The sequence below is a fragment of the Quercus suber genome, unplaced genomic scaffold, assembly GCF_002906115.3.
Source record: "Quercus suber isolate HL8 unplaced genomic scaffold, Cork oak 2.0 scaffold_544, whole genome shotgun sequence".
Lineage (NCBI taxonomy): Eukaryota > Viridiplantae > Streptophyta > Magnoliopsida > Fagales > Fagaceae > Quercus > Quercus suber.
Window position 1 is genome coordinate 298,671 of NW_027069992.1, and position 16,352 is coordinate 315,022.

At 35.7% G+C, this 16,352-nt stretch overlaps 1 pseudogene; it reads left to right on the forward strand.

The window, feature by feature from the left end:
- Window positions 1-14,137: 14,137 nt before the first annotated feature.
- LOC111989462 (benzyl alcohol O-benzoyltransferase-like) lies at window positions 14,138-16,054 on the forward strand (annotated as a pseudogene).
- The last annotated feature ends 298 nt before the right edge of the window (window positions 16,055-16,352 follow it).

Sequence of the window (16,352 nt, forward strand, 5' to 3'; positions counted from 1 at the left end):
AAAATCTCATCACAAATGTCAGAGCTCTAATCTGCCAAAGATAAAACATCCTCAAAATAATTCTCTAGTAAAATGTTTAACACCATAAAAATAATAATAAAATTCTCAGTTCTACAAAATAATTTGTAATTGTTGTCTTTTAAGAATCTCTACTCCAATAATCCCTCTAATATAAGGGGAAAATAGATGGGGGGTGAGATAACTCAATAAGTAGAATTCACTAACATTGGGGTGTGGGAACAAACCTTTTAAATAAATAATTCTTACAACAAATTCATAACTTGTAACTCATCAATATTTTATCATCAAATATTTCATATAAAAGAAAATATCTTTATATTGTGAGCCATCATAATACATATATCAATACTATCATATAAATAATTTCCTAGGATTTTCTCGTGGTCAACGTTTACACCCCATTGACAAGGTTGTGCTGTCCCCTTTTAGGACTAAAACCTCATTTACATCACTTTTCTTAAGGATGGCTCCTTTGGAACCTAAAGGTGCACTCTCTTGCTAAGAAGCTTGCTTTTTGGATCCACAATAGTATACTCCCTTGCTAAAGAGGTATCAAATATGCACTGTCCCATTTTCTAGAACCGTCCCTTACTAAGGACTATAAATAGAGTACTAAGCTTTTAATCACGATTTGCCATAGATTTTCAAAACATATTCAAGATGCTCACAAAAATAATCTATTCATAATTCTCAAAATATAAAGATATATTCACACATACAAATTTAAATAAATTTAGGTTGTCCCATAAGTTTTTTCATAAAACAAATAATCCATGTACACATCAAACATTTATAAAATATCAATTTATATATAGAATATCAACATATTTCTTTGATATAAAATAGTTTAATAATCAACACTGTTTTGGGAAAACTTCCAAAATTAGTAAATACCATTTACCTCTTAGTTGCAAAAAAATAAAAGAAATCAACCAATATCGTCACTAGGTCAATCGCAAAGAATCTCAAAACCTAAAAACATAAGGAACAAGCCTATTAATAACAAGACCTATCGTAAAGTTTATCATCACATTTGTCTCCAAAATCAAAAAAGATCCCTTAAAACAAATCAAATGCACCAAAGCCTAGCTTGCCCAACCTAAGACAAGTACCCATTCCCAAACGGGAACCAAATAAGCATACAAACTCATAGTGCCACAGTATAAAGTCAAAGCATTTTAATTCTCCACTGCAAACAATGTGCACTTATAAACATACCATAAAACACATCAATTCATAATAGGGGTAGCATATCTCATGAATTTCCCTTTAGATCACTAAATGATTAAACCAAACTATTATTAGACTTAACTAAGTAAAACACATGTTGAAGAAAGCACATGAATTTACAAATCAATCCATTTAACAAAGATTTAAAGTAAATTTCACAAAATCTCAGCACATTCATCACATTTTCATATTCAATACACAACAGGTCAACCATTTTGTAAAAATTGTTTGGTCCACAAAAAGTTATCCGATTAACTTGAAATCAAATAGAGATAAGCTCTTATATGTGTAGTATGTATCATAAAAAAATTTAGCCCAAAACAATTTTTCTGTAATTTATTAAAAATCATGTATTGCAGCTGACTCAAATCTGTCAAGGACAGATTTACAATTCCAAAATAAAATTATTATAATCTTAGTGCTATGCCAAAAACTTTCAGACTTGATTAACCTCAAAACTACATGTTTTAACACATAATAACAACTATGAATGCAGCCAATAACCTCATATAATAGTCATCACAACACGAGTTAAGAAATTCAATCCTCTAACTCATATAAGCAATTTACCAAAGACTTGACATGCAACAAGCACATTCCTACATTCACATATGTCAAAGCCAATCAAATGCAAAGGAAACACTTTGGAATCAACTCACGCAACAACAAAACCCATATAACTACTCTAGGAAACCAAATCTCAAATACCCATTAGTAAAGTAGACAACCAAAACACCCTATCAAAGCAAACACCCCCAAATAGTTTGAAATTTTCGGATTTAATAAAAAAACTCTTGCTACCCAAATCCTCGTAACCCTCTAACTTCCAATACTCACCAAACCCATCAAGTGTATACCATAAACATCATAAAGTTACAAAGTCCAAAGGATTTCATAGAAGAAAATGACAAATAACTTTGATTTTTACCTTATCTACTGAATTAACCAAATTTAGAGGGATGGTCTTTCAAATGAGTCTGCCAAAATAGACACTAGAACTCTTGGTGGTTGATCTTGATTAGAAAAGAACCTTCCATGAGTCAGCCAAGATAAAAATTTAAGAAGAAAAAGTGAATGAACTTCACATGAGGATGAGAGAGAGGAGAATCATATTCTACATTCCATACAACAGATTGGGGGACCCCATTTTTGGAATTCATCTTGGAGAAATATGGAGAGTACTAAGAGAGGAATAAATCCCACCAAAAACTCTTGGCGATGGGATACCATTGGTTTGACATAACCAAATTTGCTGAAGTCGCCACACTTCTAAGTGCACTCCAAGCTTATACGCACATGTCATATAAGCCTTCAAGATGTGAACGCCCCGTTGCCTTTATACATGGGGGCTTGATCTCATTGGACCTATCCAACCACCCATGAACGGGTACATTCGAGTTTTTGTCACCACTAAGTAATTCACTAAGTGGGTAGAAGCAATTCCACTCAAGAAAAGCAATGGGAATGGCCATAGCCAACTCCATCATGGAGCATATCATTCGTTACTTTGGCATCTCACACGAGATCCTAAGCGACAATAATATATCTTGTTCTTACTAATTTTTGAAGGCAAGTCGTATGAAACATTCGGAAGCCAATGTACTATTATATTATCCAAGCATAATGAGACATGCGAAGGTGAAATGCTTTTAATATGGTAGGGAATGCTAATTCTTTCTCTCAATGGTAAAACTTGTGAAACAGCGAGAAATCCTATAAATTACTCTTATGGCAAAAATTTTACATATGAGAGGGATAATACTTTCAATAAGGTAAGGAAAGCCAAATGCATACTCTCTCAATGGTATGCCCTATCAAATAGTTAGGAAGTCAGCAAGATGTTTCATTATGGCAATACCCCTACTTACGAGGGCGCAACTAAACCTCAACAAGGTAGGAAAGCCAATACATCCTCGAAGGTAAACCCTATCGAATGATTAGAAAGCCAACAAAATGTCATATTAGTCATACGTGGTAAGATTCCTACTTGCGAGGGTACAACACCCTCAACAAGGTTGGAAAAGCCAACATTTTCTTAACGGCAAGCCTTATAAAATAGTAAGGAAGCCAACATAATATCTTATAATTCAAGCACGATAATCCACTACATGTGAGAACATAATCATCCCTAAAAATACAGGAAAGTTGACACAACAAATCACTACCTCATTGCCACATGATAATTCACTATACGCAAGGATAAAACTCCTCCTAAAAAAAAAAGTAAAATTGTGCACTCTATAAGTTGATATATGCAAGAATATGATATCTTCAAAAGATGATAGTAATACAAGCTTTATTTAAGCCGCTGTGGGGGCTTCTTGAAACTAATGAAATAGCAATCTAATACATGTCAAGAATAAGTCAACTATCAAGCGGCGAGCCAAGTTTCAATATATATGAGCTGCTATCTGTGAAACCAAATCTACTCGTCAATAGTGCGCTGAAAATGGTGCACAAAAAGTGAGACATATGCTTAGCCAAAACCTATTCACAAAAGCATGACAACCAAGAAACATGTCTACTAACTTGCCCTTGCAAAGGCAAAGTCATATTCACAACATATCCAATCAAGCATAAGTCATTCTCAAGAGACTAAGTGCATGTGTACAATCTATAAAAACTATGCTACTCAACCATAAGCATAAACATGCTCAAAACCTATCAATGAAATGTACAAACTCATTCTCAAGGTACAAAATACAAACTATTCACATCCTTGAAGTACAAATCATTCTTTTCATTCCAAAACTCAAGATTACATGTTGAAACATCGTATATGTGTTTCTTTGTGCAACATACAAATTGTATCTACTAACCATGACAACACAAGGTCAAAGTTTCAACAAATACTAGTACATAGAAGCTCCTCTATGCATAAGTGGGTTGTTCACAAAATCTAAATACAAATGAAAGTGTTTCCATGATAGCAGCCCCTATTGCACATTACAAACATCTCAAATTCTTGAAGATTCCAACAAATACAAAAGGAAAACATGTAAAAAAGAAAGGGGAGACTCAAAGAAGATCAAGACTCACAACAGTATCTGAAGCCTTTTCATTCAAAACACTCGCCTACGATTTCTCTCTATAAATTTATGAATTTGTGGCTATAAGTTTCTATCTCTTCCCAACAATTCGATTGCCAAGATATGCAAGTTGAACTTTCAAGCCTCACTTGAACCATGTATCGACAATGCAGCAAATGTAGTAGAGAATAAACTCTACAATCGACTCATCCTTAATTTAGTTCTTGACAACACTCCATTAATTCAAACGGCCACTCCTTAGCCAAGGAAACAACCCAAATGCTATGTACATCTATTATCGCAGTTGCTCTCTAGCCAAAGAAAAGGGGAAGCTCCATTGTCATTTCTATTATTCTCCTTAAACTTGACTAAGAAAATCTTACAATCCTCTTGGGATGAGCTATAGGTGCTCAGTTTGTATCAACTTCATACATTGTCTCTTAATAAAAAAGAGTTAAAGCAACCGAGTCCTATGCACAGATAGCAAGACGACAAGTTCATCAAATGTCCAAAGCCAACAAGAAACGAACCAAAAAGGTTTCAATGTTACTAACAGCAGCCGTGGTTCCATCTATTGTAGCTCTATGTTGCTGTCTGCAGTAGCTTTAACCTCAGAAAATGATGCATTGGTAATGAGATTAGCCTCATGGATGAAAGTCCCAGCGAATGCACTACAATTGCCTAAGCCAAAGTCGTCCTACAAGAAACCATCTTACAATGTGCTTAATATACTATTATATGCAGTGAAGAAAAGAAATCGAAGAAGATATGTGGCTTACCAGGTGAGGTGTGTTACAACTCCTTACTCGACAATGGCGTAATTCCCAAAGTACATTTATTCTATGTAAAATAGAGCAGCATCACACCTAGCAAGTCCTATTAGCATGACAAGAAAGGGTGACAGCAAGTTTTGTCTTGCCACAGTAGACTTTGACTTGCCCATAAAATTGCGGCTTTGTTCTCAAACAAATAGAGCTGCTGTATGTGTACCATCCTCAATATGTTAAAAATGATGTAAAAAGAATTTGGCTGTGGCATAGCCAAAAGCGAAAGCATCTCAGCACAACAACGTTTCATTGAATAACATTTCTTATAGCTACACATCGTTGAGAAGCCTCTCATTCGATAATAAATTGCACTATCCATTTCTTTTGACGAACACAACGACCATCTTACAAGGCGTCTTCTCATGCTATCATGGTCTATTTTGCCCTATCAAGGCCCAAGACACAAGGGCTATTATGAATGGGCGATACCATGATAAAAAAGATGCACATTATATGGAATCACTAATCTCGACTTTGCCAACACTTTCCTCATCAATACAACAAGCACAAAGCAACAAATTGTGACCCTAACTTCTACTTGCATTTGTTACATGATCCAGAGAGCTATCAACCCACATAGTGGCTATGCCTTATCTCTATACTACATCGGCAAGTGATATATTCGCTCCATTCCATCTCAAATGCACTATCCGAAGGCGGCCAGCAATATCGCTTATCGCTCATGGTTATAGCTTCATCAAAGCAAATCTTGGCAAACACAAGCTTATCAAATTGACCAGCAATCAAGCAACTCAAATTTTGAAGCGTCCCCAATGTGATCCAATTTGTATAGATGTTTAAGATAACCTTTCATTCATCATCATCTTCTCCTATGGACCTTGTTAGGAACTTGTTTTATCTAATTGGCTAATCTTTTGACAAAATGTACTTTACTTGTAATTTGGTAGATCTAGGATAGGTTTAAAACTTCAAGAAACATATTGTTCTAGTCAAGTGTTAAAGCCATGAAAATCTGACTAATAAACAAGTGAAGAAGAGCTGTTCATTAAAGTTTGACAGCAATCTCGACAGAAATACTTCTATCGAGATTTAAAGTCGAAGCTCTACACAAGCTCGACATAAGCTGTTTTTGTCGAAACTTACAAAATCAGAAATTCCATATCTGATTTTCAGCCCATGCTGAAATATTTGTATAGGGTTTCTTTTCTCACAGCCCTAAACATATATAAGGATTATTTTAAAGGCCGTCGCGCATGCAGAAAGTGCCATAGTTCATTACTCTCTCTAAAGAAACTACTGCGTCTTTACACCAAGGGTTTTGTGACTAAGGAGCTTCCTGATTTTCATTGTTGATGAACTGAAAAACTTTGTAGCCAACAACCTCTTCAAGTTGCTGGAGTTAGTCACGTACTGGGATCCGTGCATCTTTGGTTAGTCACGTACAGGGATTCGTGCATTGAACTGACAGATTGCCGCTACAATATAAGTCCAATTGAGTATTGGGGTAAGATTTCAACTATAGAATGATATTTTGGGATAGACCAAAGGGTTTGATAAGATTCCTTATACTTGTAACCGCTTGTGATTAATAATAGTAGATTCTTGTGAGTGGTGACTTTAAAATCATCCGATGGGGTTTTACCTCAGTTGTTTTCTCAATTTGTAAACAAATCACTTGTGTCAAATTTATTTTCTGCTGCATTTAGATAATTTGGTGATTTGTTTGATCTAATTAATTAACTTAGATAATTAATTAATTAATTGCAAAGGGTCAATTCATTTTAACCCAACAGACTCAAGTCAAAATTACTGTCAATTATCTACTCATTCTACTTCCAAAATGATGGCCAACTCAAAGTTAACTATAGCCGCATTGCAAACTAACTTCCATGCCTTGCGATTATCAAAATTAATGGGAATTGGCTTGGACATAAGCTTTCAGCTTCAATTAGAACAATGGCTCAATCTCATAAATCGACGCAATGAGACTGTCATTTTTCCAAAGAAAAGCCACTCTACAAATTTAATTGAAAATTTTGTTAACATATTAGCAAGCCAGCCAAGAGATAGCGACAAAGAACAACTCGTCTTACCAAGGTCAGCGTTGCATTTGCCTTTATCTAACATGCTAAAAAAAAAAAAAGATTCGGCAATTTATAGCCATGTTCAGCAGTCTTCCTATACAACAAAACCTTGCTCTTTAGCAATGAAGGTTATTTTCTCACTGTCGTAGGCAGCGGCTGCCACGAACCTTCGTTGGTTGTCGTTAGCAAAGTTCCTTGCTTCATACCATTGGGTTCCCTCTCTTCTTCAGCAACGGGCAACGACACTGTCCCACCTAGATCCCGACTTGTGGATGGCATACGGTGCCAAGCTTTTTCAAATTCCTTTCAGTGGAATGCCCTTGCTCCTCACTTACAAGATATTCTCCATTTAGCGACCATTGCCTCATCATCCTTCTTGGGTTTTGATAACGTGAGTTGTTAAAACTTGAGATCTTCGAATGGAAATTAGAAAAAAAAAAAAAAAAAAAAAAAGGTCTGGAGTCTCATACCCAAAGCAAAATTTCTTTGAAATGAGAAGCAATATATTGTGATGGCTGAAGCAAAAATTAAAGAAAAAAGGAAGTGATGTGAAATGCGCCAAATGCCCGAAGCAAAAGAAAATAAAAATGATGCAAGCAATTTAAAGTTTAGCACGTGTGTTTAAATAATATTTTTAGTTTTTATGAAAATATGTATAAATAAAAAAGTGTATAAAAATATATTTATAAGTAAAAAAAATGTGTAAAAATACTACATTTGATATTATTTAAAAACTGAACACCTGGACTTTAAAAACTCTACCAGAAAAGAAGTTTTGAAGTGCCCGCATATATGGCCAAGCCAAGCAACAAATGGCGTGAAAACCAAAGTCATTGAAAAGAAGAAAAAAGTGGCTGCATCTCACTCTGTTTGGCAAGGCACTTATGCAATTACCAAAAGGGACCTACTATATATTGTTCAACATGACACATGGGTTAAGGCTCAAGCTTAAGGCCTTGATTATTTGTCATGACCCATGGGCATTAAACTAAATCAGCCCACGCGGCAACGCACAAACATTGTCAAGATCATTTCTTTGGCAGCCAAGTCATATAAAGTTTAGCACTCATCACACATCTATGGTCTATGCCACGTTCAAGTTACAAGAAGGCCGAAGAAGAAATAATAACATTATATAAGAATATTGTTATTCTTATGTGTGGCTATGAAGGCTATTGATCAAATAGTTGGACATAAAGCTCAAAGAGTCAAAGTTCGAAAAACAATTTCATTGGGTTACAACTTGACTCTCATAGTCTCACGGGCTTCATCACCACAATATTTCAACGCATACAAGCTTCTTCTTCAACTGGTGATTTTTCGTAAAGCGGGCTCTACGACCGACAACATTTCAACATATGGGCTTCTTTGACCTATGTCATGTCAACAAAAAATAAAGCATTTGGGTAAACTAATACTCGAACTCACAACATTTACAAGCAATAAGAATCATCAGCTACTCACACTCATGCCGCAAGCAGCATGCATGCTTAGGGGGCTAATGTTGATACTTATTTTCGCAACACATTCTCTACAAGCCTGACTCAATCAAGCCTGACCTCATTATGGGCCTAATTCATATACTAAATTATATTTTATTCTTTTAAGCATGGGCCAAGCCCATGTGATTTATGGAGGAAATTGAGGAAGTGTGGTTTAGAGGGTGTTTGGGGGCCTTTTTCCGTTGCTCAACCACATGTTATCCGCTGGATTAGTGACCTTATTAGGCCTGAGTTCTATTTGAGGAGTTACGTCTGGAACTCGACATTGGGCCACGTGGTCCAATGGCTACCAGCGTATTTTTAAGCCTACAAAACCATTAAAGCCAAAGTCTAAGAATTATGATAATAGTCGAATAAATATACAATATGCGTTTGATATGATAGCTTTGATTAATAGTTGTAATAATAGTTGAAATAAAGTAGTATTTATTGAGAGGTAAAATAATCATGTACTCAATGATGTAAATTTAAAGATATGGAAGCAAAGTCACTTATCTTTGTATAGTTTATAGCTCCAACTATGTAGCATCAGTGAACTGATAGGATTCTAGCAGAACGCCAACAATAGAGGCTAGTTAAGCTTACCCCTCTTATCATGCATTTAAATGAGTTTAAGCCTTGGTTAATAATTGTAATAGTAATTGGAATAAAGTAATATGTTTTTAAATGTGAAGTAATCATGTACTCAATGATGTATATTTAAAGATATGAAAGCAAAGTTACTTATCTTTGTATGGTTTGTAGCCTCAGCTATATAGCGTCAGTGAGCTGATAGAATTCCAGCAGAATGACTCCAGCGGTAAAAAGGAAGTTTGCCATGATGACTTTAAGATTGAAGGGGAAAAATTTGTGCAACTGGAGGGAAAGAAAGTATGCCAAGCTATGTGTAGGGGTTGGTTAAGCTTGCCTCTCTTATCATGCACTTAAATGAGTTTTCCCTTTGATAATGCTCTTTTAGTTGTTGTGAAATTATGAATAGTGTTGCCTTTCATGAGAAGGGCTTTAGTATGAAGTACTTGTGCCTTCTAAGAGAATGGCTTTATGTAAGATGGATTTGTGTGTTCCATGAGAAGGGCTTTGATATGAGATCTTGATACCTTCTAGGGGAAGGGTTTTAGCATTTGAAGTTTTATGCCTTCCATGAAAAGAGCTTTGATATGAGATCTTGGTGCCTTCTAGGAGAAAGGCTTTAGTATTAGAAGTTCATGCCTTCAATGAGAAGGGCTTTTAATATGAATATTTGATATCTCTTGAGAAGTGTGGAGATGATAAAAGATATAGATATTTTGTGGGATGCAGTATTTGTAATATGTATGATATATGAAAGTATGAGAGATATGGAGTTTAAAGATAATAAAAATATGAGATTATAACTGCTAGAAAAGTTGTAGAGATTACCTACAAAGAAGAAAGATTTTGTAAGAGAGGAGTATAGAGATGTGTTCAGGTATTTGGAGATAGGAGCAGTAAGATAAGTGTATTTTCTGAATATGGAGAGTGAGAGAATGAGTATAAGAGGGGTAATAGTGTTGAAATATGTTTAGCAATGTTGTTGGGATTTACTGCTGGGATTTTCTACTAGAAGATGAATGAAGGCTTATAAAGAGCATTTATGAGCTAAAAGCTGAAGAGTTTAGTTCCTCATTTAGAAACTTAAAAAAAAAAAAAAAAAAAAAAAAAAAAAAAAAAAAAAACTTAGAAGCTCAAAACTTCACTAAAAGCTTAAGAAGATTATTAGAGGAGAGAGAATAGAGAAGTTTTATGAGAGAGTTGTTCTTCTCCATTGGTTGTCCTCCCCCCCCGGGCGAAGTGTTGATGAAGGGTTCTATTTAAAACTGAGTTTAAGGGGTATTTTAGCAAATAATCTTAATCAAAATTGTTAATTAGTAATAGATCTTCAGAAAATCCATCATAGGATTTGGCAAAAAATGGTATGTTTAGCTTTAAGGTGTTCTTCTGTTTTGGTAATAGCTGCGGGGAAAGAGAACAGAAAAGGAAAGTATTTTGGCAAGAAAAGATAGTTACTTAGTTGGTTTTGGTTTTTAGCCAAATGAAGAAAAATCGTATTGCTTAAGCTGTGGGTCAGCTGTCATAGTTGTTCTGAAAAGGTTTCTCAGCTGTCAAGAAAAACTGTCATAGCTGTCATAAGTCAGCTGTCATAGATGTTCTGGAAAAGTTGTCTCAGTGTCAGGAAAAACTTCACAGTTATCACAGCTTCATCAGTCAGCTTTGCTTACGGTAGAAGCAGATGAGGTCAATTGGTGATTCCAAACTGCTGAAGAGGACATTCAACATTTATTTCATGGATTTGGCTGAAAAATGGTAAGATCTCTTTCAAGGGTATCTTGTTATTTTGGGTATAGCAGTGAATTGCTGGATGTCACATTAAATGGCTAGTGATATCAATTTCAATCAAGTGTCAAGTCTGAATACACTGCTGGGGTTCTGCTATAAATGTTTCCTTTTTTGGGTTTTGTGTTTTTGGTGTAAGGTTTCATTACAAACATTTCTAGTAAATAATAGAATGGTTGGTTGAAAGTTAATGAAACTTTAGAGATTTAGTCAAGGTTTCATTGTGTTATAACTTAATTTTGGTAGCAAGAAGAGCATTAATGCTTGCTCTGGAGTTGTCAAGAAATATATGGTCTGATTGTGATAGATAGCAACTGGGCATAAGAGATATCATGAATATTACATATATTTGAGATTAAAGATAGCCAATCAGATTAGACCATATGTTTGAATTGGATTTTAGTTGAAAGTAGTAATAAGATTTATGCAAAATAATATAATAAGTTTCTAAATTTGTATAGAACAACTGGATATTGAATGAATAGTTATTTGTTTAGCATTTAGATGGTGGGGATATTGAGTATTGTCATATGATGAATATCAAGTTTTAGAAAAAGAGCAATTGAAATTTTATCATTTTAAATGCTATGTGATAAGAGATGCTTACCATATGTTACCTGCTACACATACTCTCAGAGTTAGAGAGTTGAAAAGACACGTCAAACAACATGTTTCTTTTATCAATTTAAATGTTAGAGCTTTACTGAACATACCTCTTAGGCCTTCAAATCACGACTCCCAAAGTTTCCCCAAAGAGACTCATGATCTTGGATCATAAGCCGAAAATGAGATGACGTACTTGGGTTTTGTGTGAATATGGCTTTTGTTGAAGAAGTCGTTTTCCATGAATGTGAGGGAGGTAAAGGGGCCGTGAGTTTTGATTCATTGTGTGAGCCCGATCCATATGTTGATGTTGATGATATCATGGTTATGATCCAATTGATGAAAAAGAAATGTGGACCATGAGTTCGCCTCTTGAAATAAGGATCTCACGAGCCACATGAGCTCAATTTGTGTAATTGAATTAAATATGAGCTTATTTTGGGTTTTAAATAGATTTACCAAAAAATTAATAATATTTGATGTGGCATGGGCTTCAATGAAGTAGTGCCACTGGGGCAAAAAAGAGTCCTCAACAAAGGGTATGAGTCATCCTTTTAGACCTTTTGCATGAGCTTAGCCCGTGCGTGCTACCAAGTGGTAAGGGATACTGGTAGCACCTCAAACTCATAGAGGAAGTCTTATACCTAAAATTTCTACCTTAAAAGAGCTTTTATACTCAGGTTACTTTGGCCCACTTTTCTGTTTTACCATTTTTTGCCTAAAACATGAAACATATAGCTGACTCTAAGTAGCTAAGCTTGTCTGCTACAACAACCAAGTGCAGACTCCAAGGGCCTGCTACGTTTAGGAAATATCCGCCCAAAAATTTAGGCCACTCTATTTCCTAAATACAAAAAGCAAGCCAATACATGTGACCAAACCATGTGGAAACCAATTAATTAATTTTGTAACTATATTTGCTTCACAGAATCACTTTAACCTCTCAAACCACGTCACAATTTTGTCTTTTTATTATATTTATTAGATGTCGGAATTCAAGGTTTATGTGGCATTCCACCGGCTTCCAACTACGTAAGATGAAAATGACTTAGAATAAAATTCGAATATTGTACAAAGTACAAACATTCTCCATTAATATTTCCACGTCATCAAATTCATAATCCTACGTGGCACTTGCGAGACCTGGCGTGCGTGTCAGGGGAATATACGGTGCGGGCATGGAATAATTCTATTTGGATATTCGAATATTCATTTTCTTCCAATCCCGCCTGAGTTTTTTAAATTATTAAATATAGCCGACATTCGAAATGAATTATGCCCTGATATGTTGAAGGAACTACGACTTTACCACAACAATTGGGGTTAGTAAGTTTTGATTAATTTAACCAAAATGCCCTTTTAACCTCCACAAAAAGGAAACTCGTGCCTAAATGATTTGTGAACCGCTGGATTTGAATAGGGATTTAGTGAAGGGTTTGGATTTCAAGTTAATTGGATATTTAATTATTGAAAAGTTAGAGTCGGCGGGACCCCAATTTGTTAATTATGTCAAAGTCTCAAACGTAATCAATCACTTTGAAAGGTTAATAGAGACATGCACATTCCCCCTCGCCCTTTGATAAGTATATTGTGCAATTTGAAACGTTAATACAGACATGCACATTCCCCCTTGCCCATAGAGACATGCACATTCCCCTCTTGCCCTTTGATAAATATATTGAGTTATTGGCATAGATAATTATTAAATCAAGTCTAAAAAGCTAATTATTGGATATACATGTGTGAATGAAGTCCTACATAGAATAATAATGAGAAAAATAAATAGTTAATATCACATAATTGAGTATATACTCATTGAGCTTAGGCCTTTTGGGTTAAAGTGTGTTTCTATATGCTATATTAACTACCCAAAGAAGCTCCCTAATGTGTTTATCTCTCCAACAAGTGATATTAGAGTCTATGGTTGTGAGACAAAGAAGGTAAGGTTAATGAGGTTCCTTTTGCAGTTGGAGCAAGAGCGGGGTGTGCGGCATATTTGAAGCCCTTTCGCAAATGGAGTAGGGCAGCTCCCTTTCGTAGTTGGAGCGGGCATGGTAGATTGCACCAAGCAAGCCCATAAAGCTCCAATGGTGCTAGACAACAATGAGGCGTGAGGTTCACATGAAGGATAAAAGACGTGCAGGATTGACGCGTGGAAGCCCATAGATAATGCACTAGTGAAGGGAAAGGCTTATTAGGCAAGGAGAAGTGTGTAGGACTTATTCGTTCATAGACTACAGAGAGGTAGAAACTCACACATGAGGGCGAGATTGTTGGATATACACAAGTAAGTAAAGTCCCATATTGAATAATAATAAGAAGAATGAGTGGTTAATAAAATATAATTGAGCACATACCTATTGAGCTTAGACCTTTTGGGTTAAAATGTGTTTTTGTATGTTATATTAACTAGTCAAAGAACCTCCCCAAGGTGTTTATCTCTTCAACAATTTCCCTATGCTCCAATTGCAATAATCAAACTTTCCTCTATTTAAAGTTGCTGTAAGCTCTGATCATCTAGGGCAATCATGGCTCCATCATTCACTTCTCTAGTGTTCACAGTGAGAAGGTGTGAACCACAGCTGGTAGCTCCAACCAAGCCCACTCCTCATGAATTTAAACAACTTTCAGACTTGGATGATTGAGGCAGCCTTCAATTTCAAATCCCAATTATACTACTACAAATATAATCCCTCAATGCAAGGGAGAGATCCAGCGAAGGTAATTAGAGAAGCACTGACATAAATACTTGTATTCTACTACCCTTTTGCAAGTACACTTAGGGAAGGGCTTGGTGGAAAGCTTTTGGTAGAATGTACAGGTGAAGGTGTCATGTTCATTGAGGCTGATGCTGTTGTTTCACTAGAGCAGTTTGGACATGCAATTCATCCTCCATTTCTGTGTATGGATGAGCTCCTAATGACGTTCCTGGCTTAGGAGAAATGCTTAATTGCCCATTATTGCTTATTCGGGTAACATGTGCTCAATTTTTTTTCTTCTTAATTTCTACAGATTAGTGGTTTTTTGGTTTTACTCTTAATGATTTGATGCATTAGTATGCCTAATATCACCCATTTCAATGTTTGATAAAATAATAAAATACCCTTAAGAGTTATAGTATCATTAGCATATGCATTCCACCTTGTTATTTGGGTTAGATGTATATGTGAAATTACAATAACAAGACTAAGATATCCAAAGTATTATCATTAGTTGAATTGGCACCTCCCTATGCATAAAATAATTAGGTCTCGAAGGAAAAGAGTTCAAGTTACGGAGTTAGACTAAGACATCCAAAGTGTTATCATTAGTTGAATTGGCACCTCCCTATGCATAAAATACTTAAGGTCTCGAAGGAAAAGAGTTCGAGTTTCGGAGTTATCAGTATACTGTAACTATCTTTAAAAAAAAAAAATATATATATATATATTATCATTAACTACAAGAAATGTTCCTTTAATAACTGTACAAACATACATGCTTTTTTAATTGTGTTAATCGGCAGGTAACACGACTAAGGTGTGGTGGATTTATCTTTGTCCTACGCTTCAACCATCTCATGAGTGATGCTCTCGGCATAGTTCAATTCATGAATGCCATAGGAGAGATGGCACAAGGAGTATGTGCACCTTCAATACCACCTGTGTGGCAAAGTGAACTTCTCAACGCTAGGAACCCACCACAGGTGTCATGCACACATCACGAATTTGATGAATTGGTTAAGCCTCAGAACTTGATCATCAACCCTCTTCATGAACTAGCCTGTTGCTTATTCTTCTTTGGATCAACCCAAGTACCTGCTATTCGTTAAAAGATACCTCACCATTTGGGTAAATATTCCACATTTGAGGTTCTAAATGTGTTCTTGTGGCGATGTCGTACCATAGCACTTTCACCAGACCCAGAAGACCAAGTGCGCTTGATATTTATGAATAACGTGCGAGCCATATTGAACCCTCCATTACCAAAAGGGTATTATGGCAATGCATATGCAATCTCACTAGCAGTAACAACAGCTGGGGAGCTTTGTGAGAACCCTTTAGAGTACGCATTGTAACTAGTTCAAAAGGCAAAAGCTGATGTCACTGATGAGTACATTCGATCGTAAATATTTATAGACCTGTAGTGAGTAAAGGCCGACCTCGTACCACCATTGTGCATTAATCCTTCGTTGTGTCAAACACGGCACGAGTGGGGTTTAGAGACGTAGACTATGGGTGGGGAAAGGCAATCTTTGGTGGAGTAGCCAACATTTTTGAAAGCCGAAGTACTAGTGCTACTTCATTTTACACTGAAGCGATGAATAGTAAAGGAGAGATGGGATTATGGTGCCTATGTGCTTACCTACCCTAGCAATGGAAAGATTTGTGAAGGAGCTGAATAGTATCTTACAAGACCAATCAGATGGCAGTCCAATGTCCAAATTTATAATTTCTTCCATGTGACTTATATAAACACGGCGTCGCGCGCACAAATATATATATATATATATATATATATATTTCTGGAAGGCATGACATACATGCATGCAGTCTAGTTTTACGTTTTACGAGTACTATCTTACATGCAATATATGCATGGAGTCTAGTTTTCTTCTTTGGCAGCTCTTTGTTACTTTTGCAAAGTCACTGGAACGTGATGACAAAAAAGGGTGGTAAATGTAATGTATATCATCTATATGCTATTGTTAGTAATGGAATATGTTGTGTTTGGCATATATAGGGTTAATTCAGCAGAAATAAT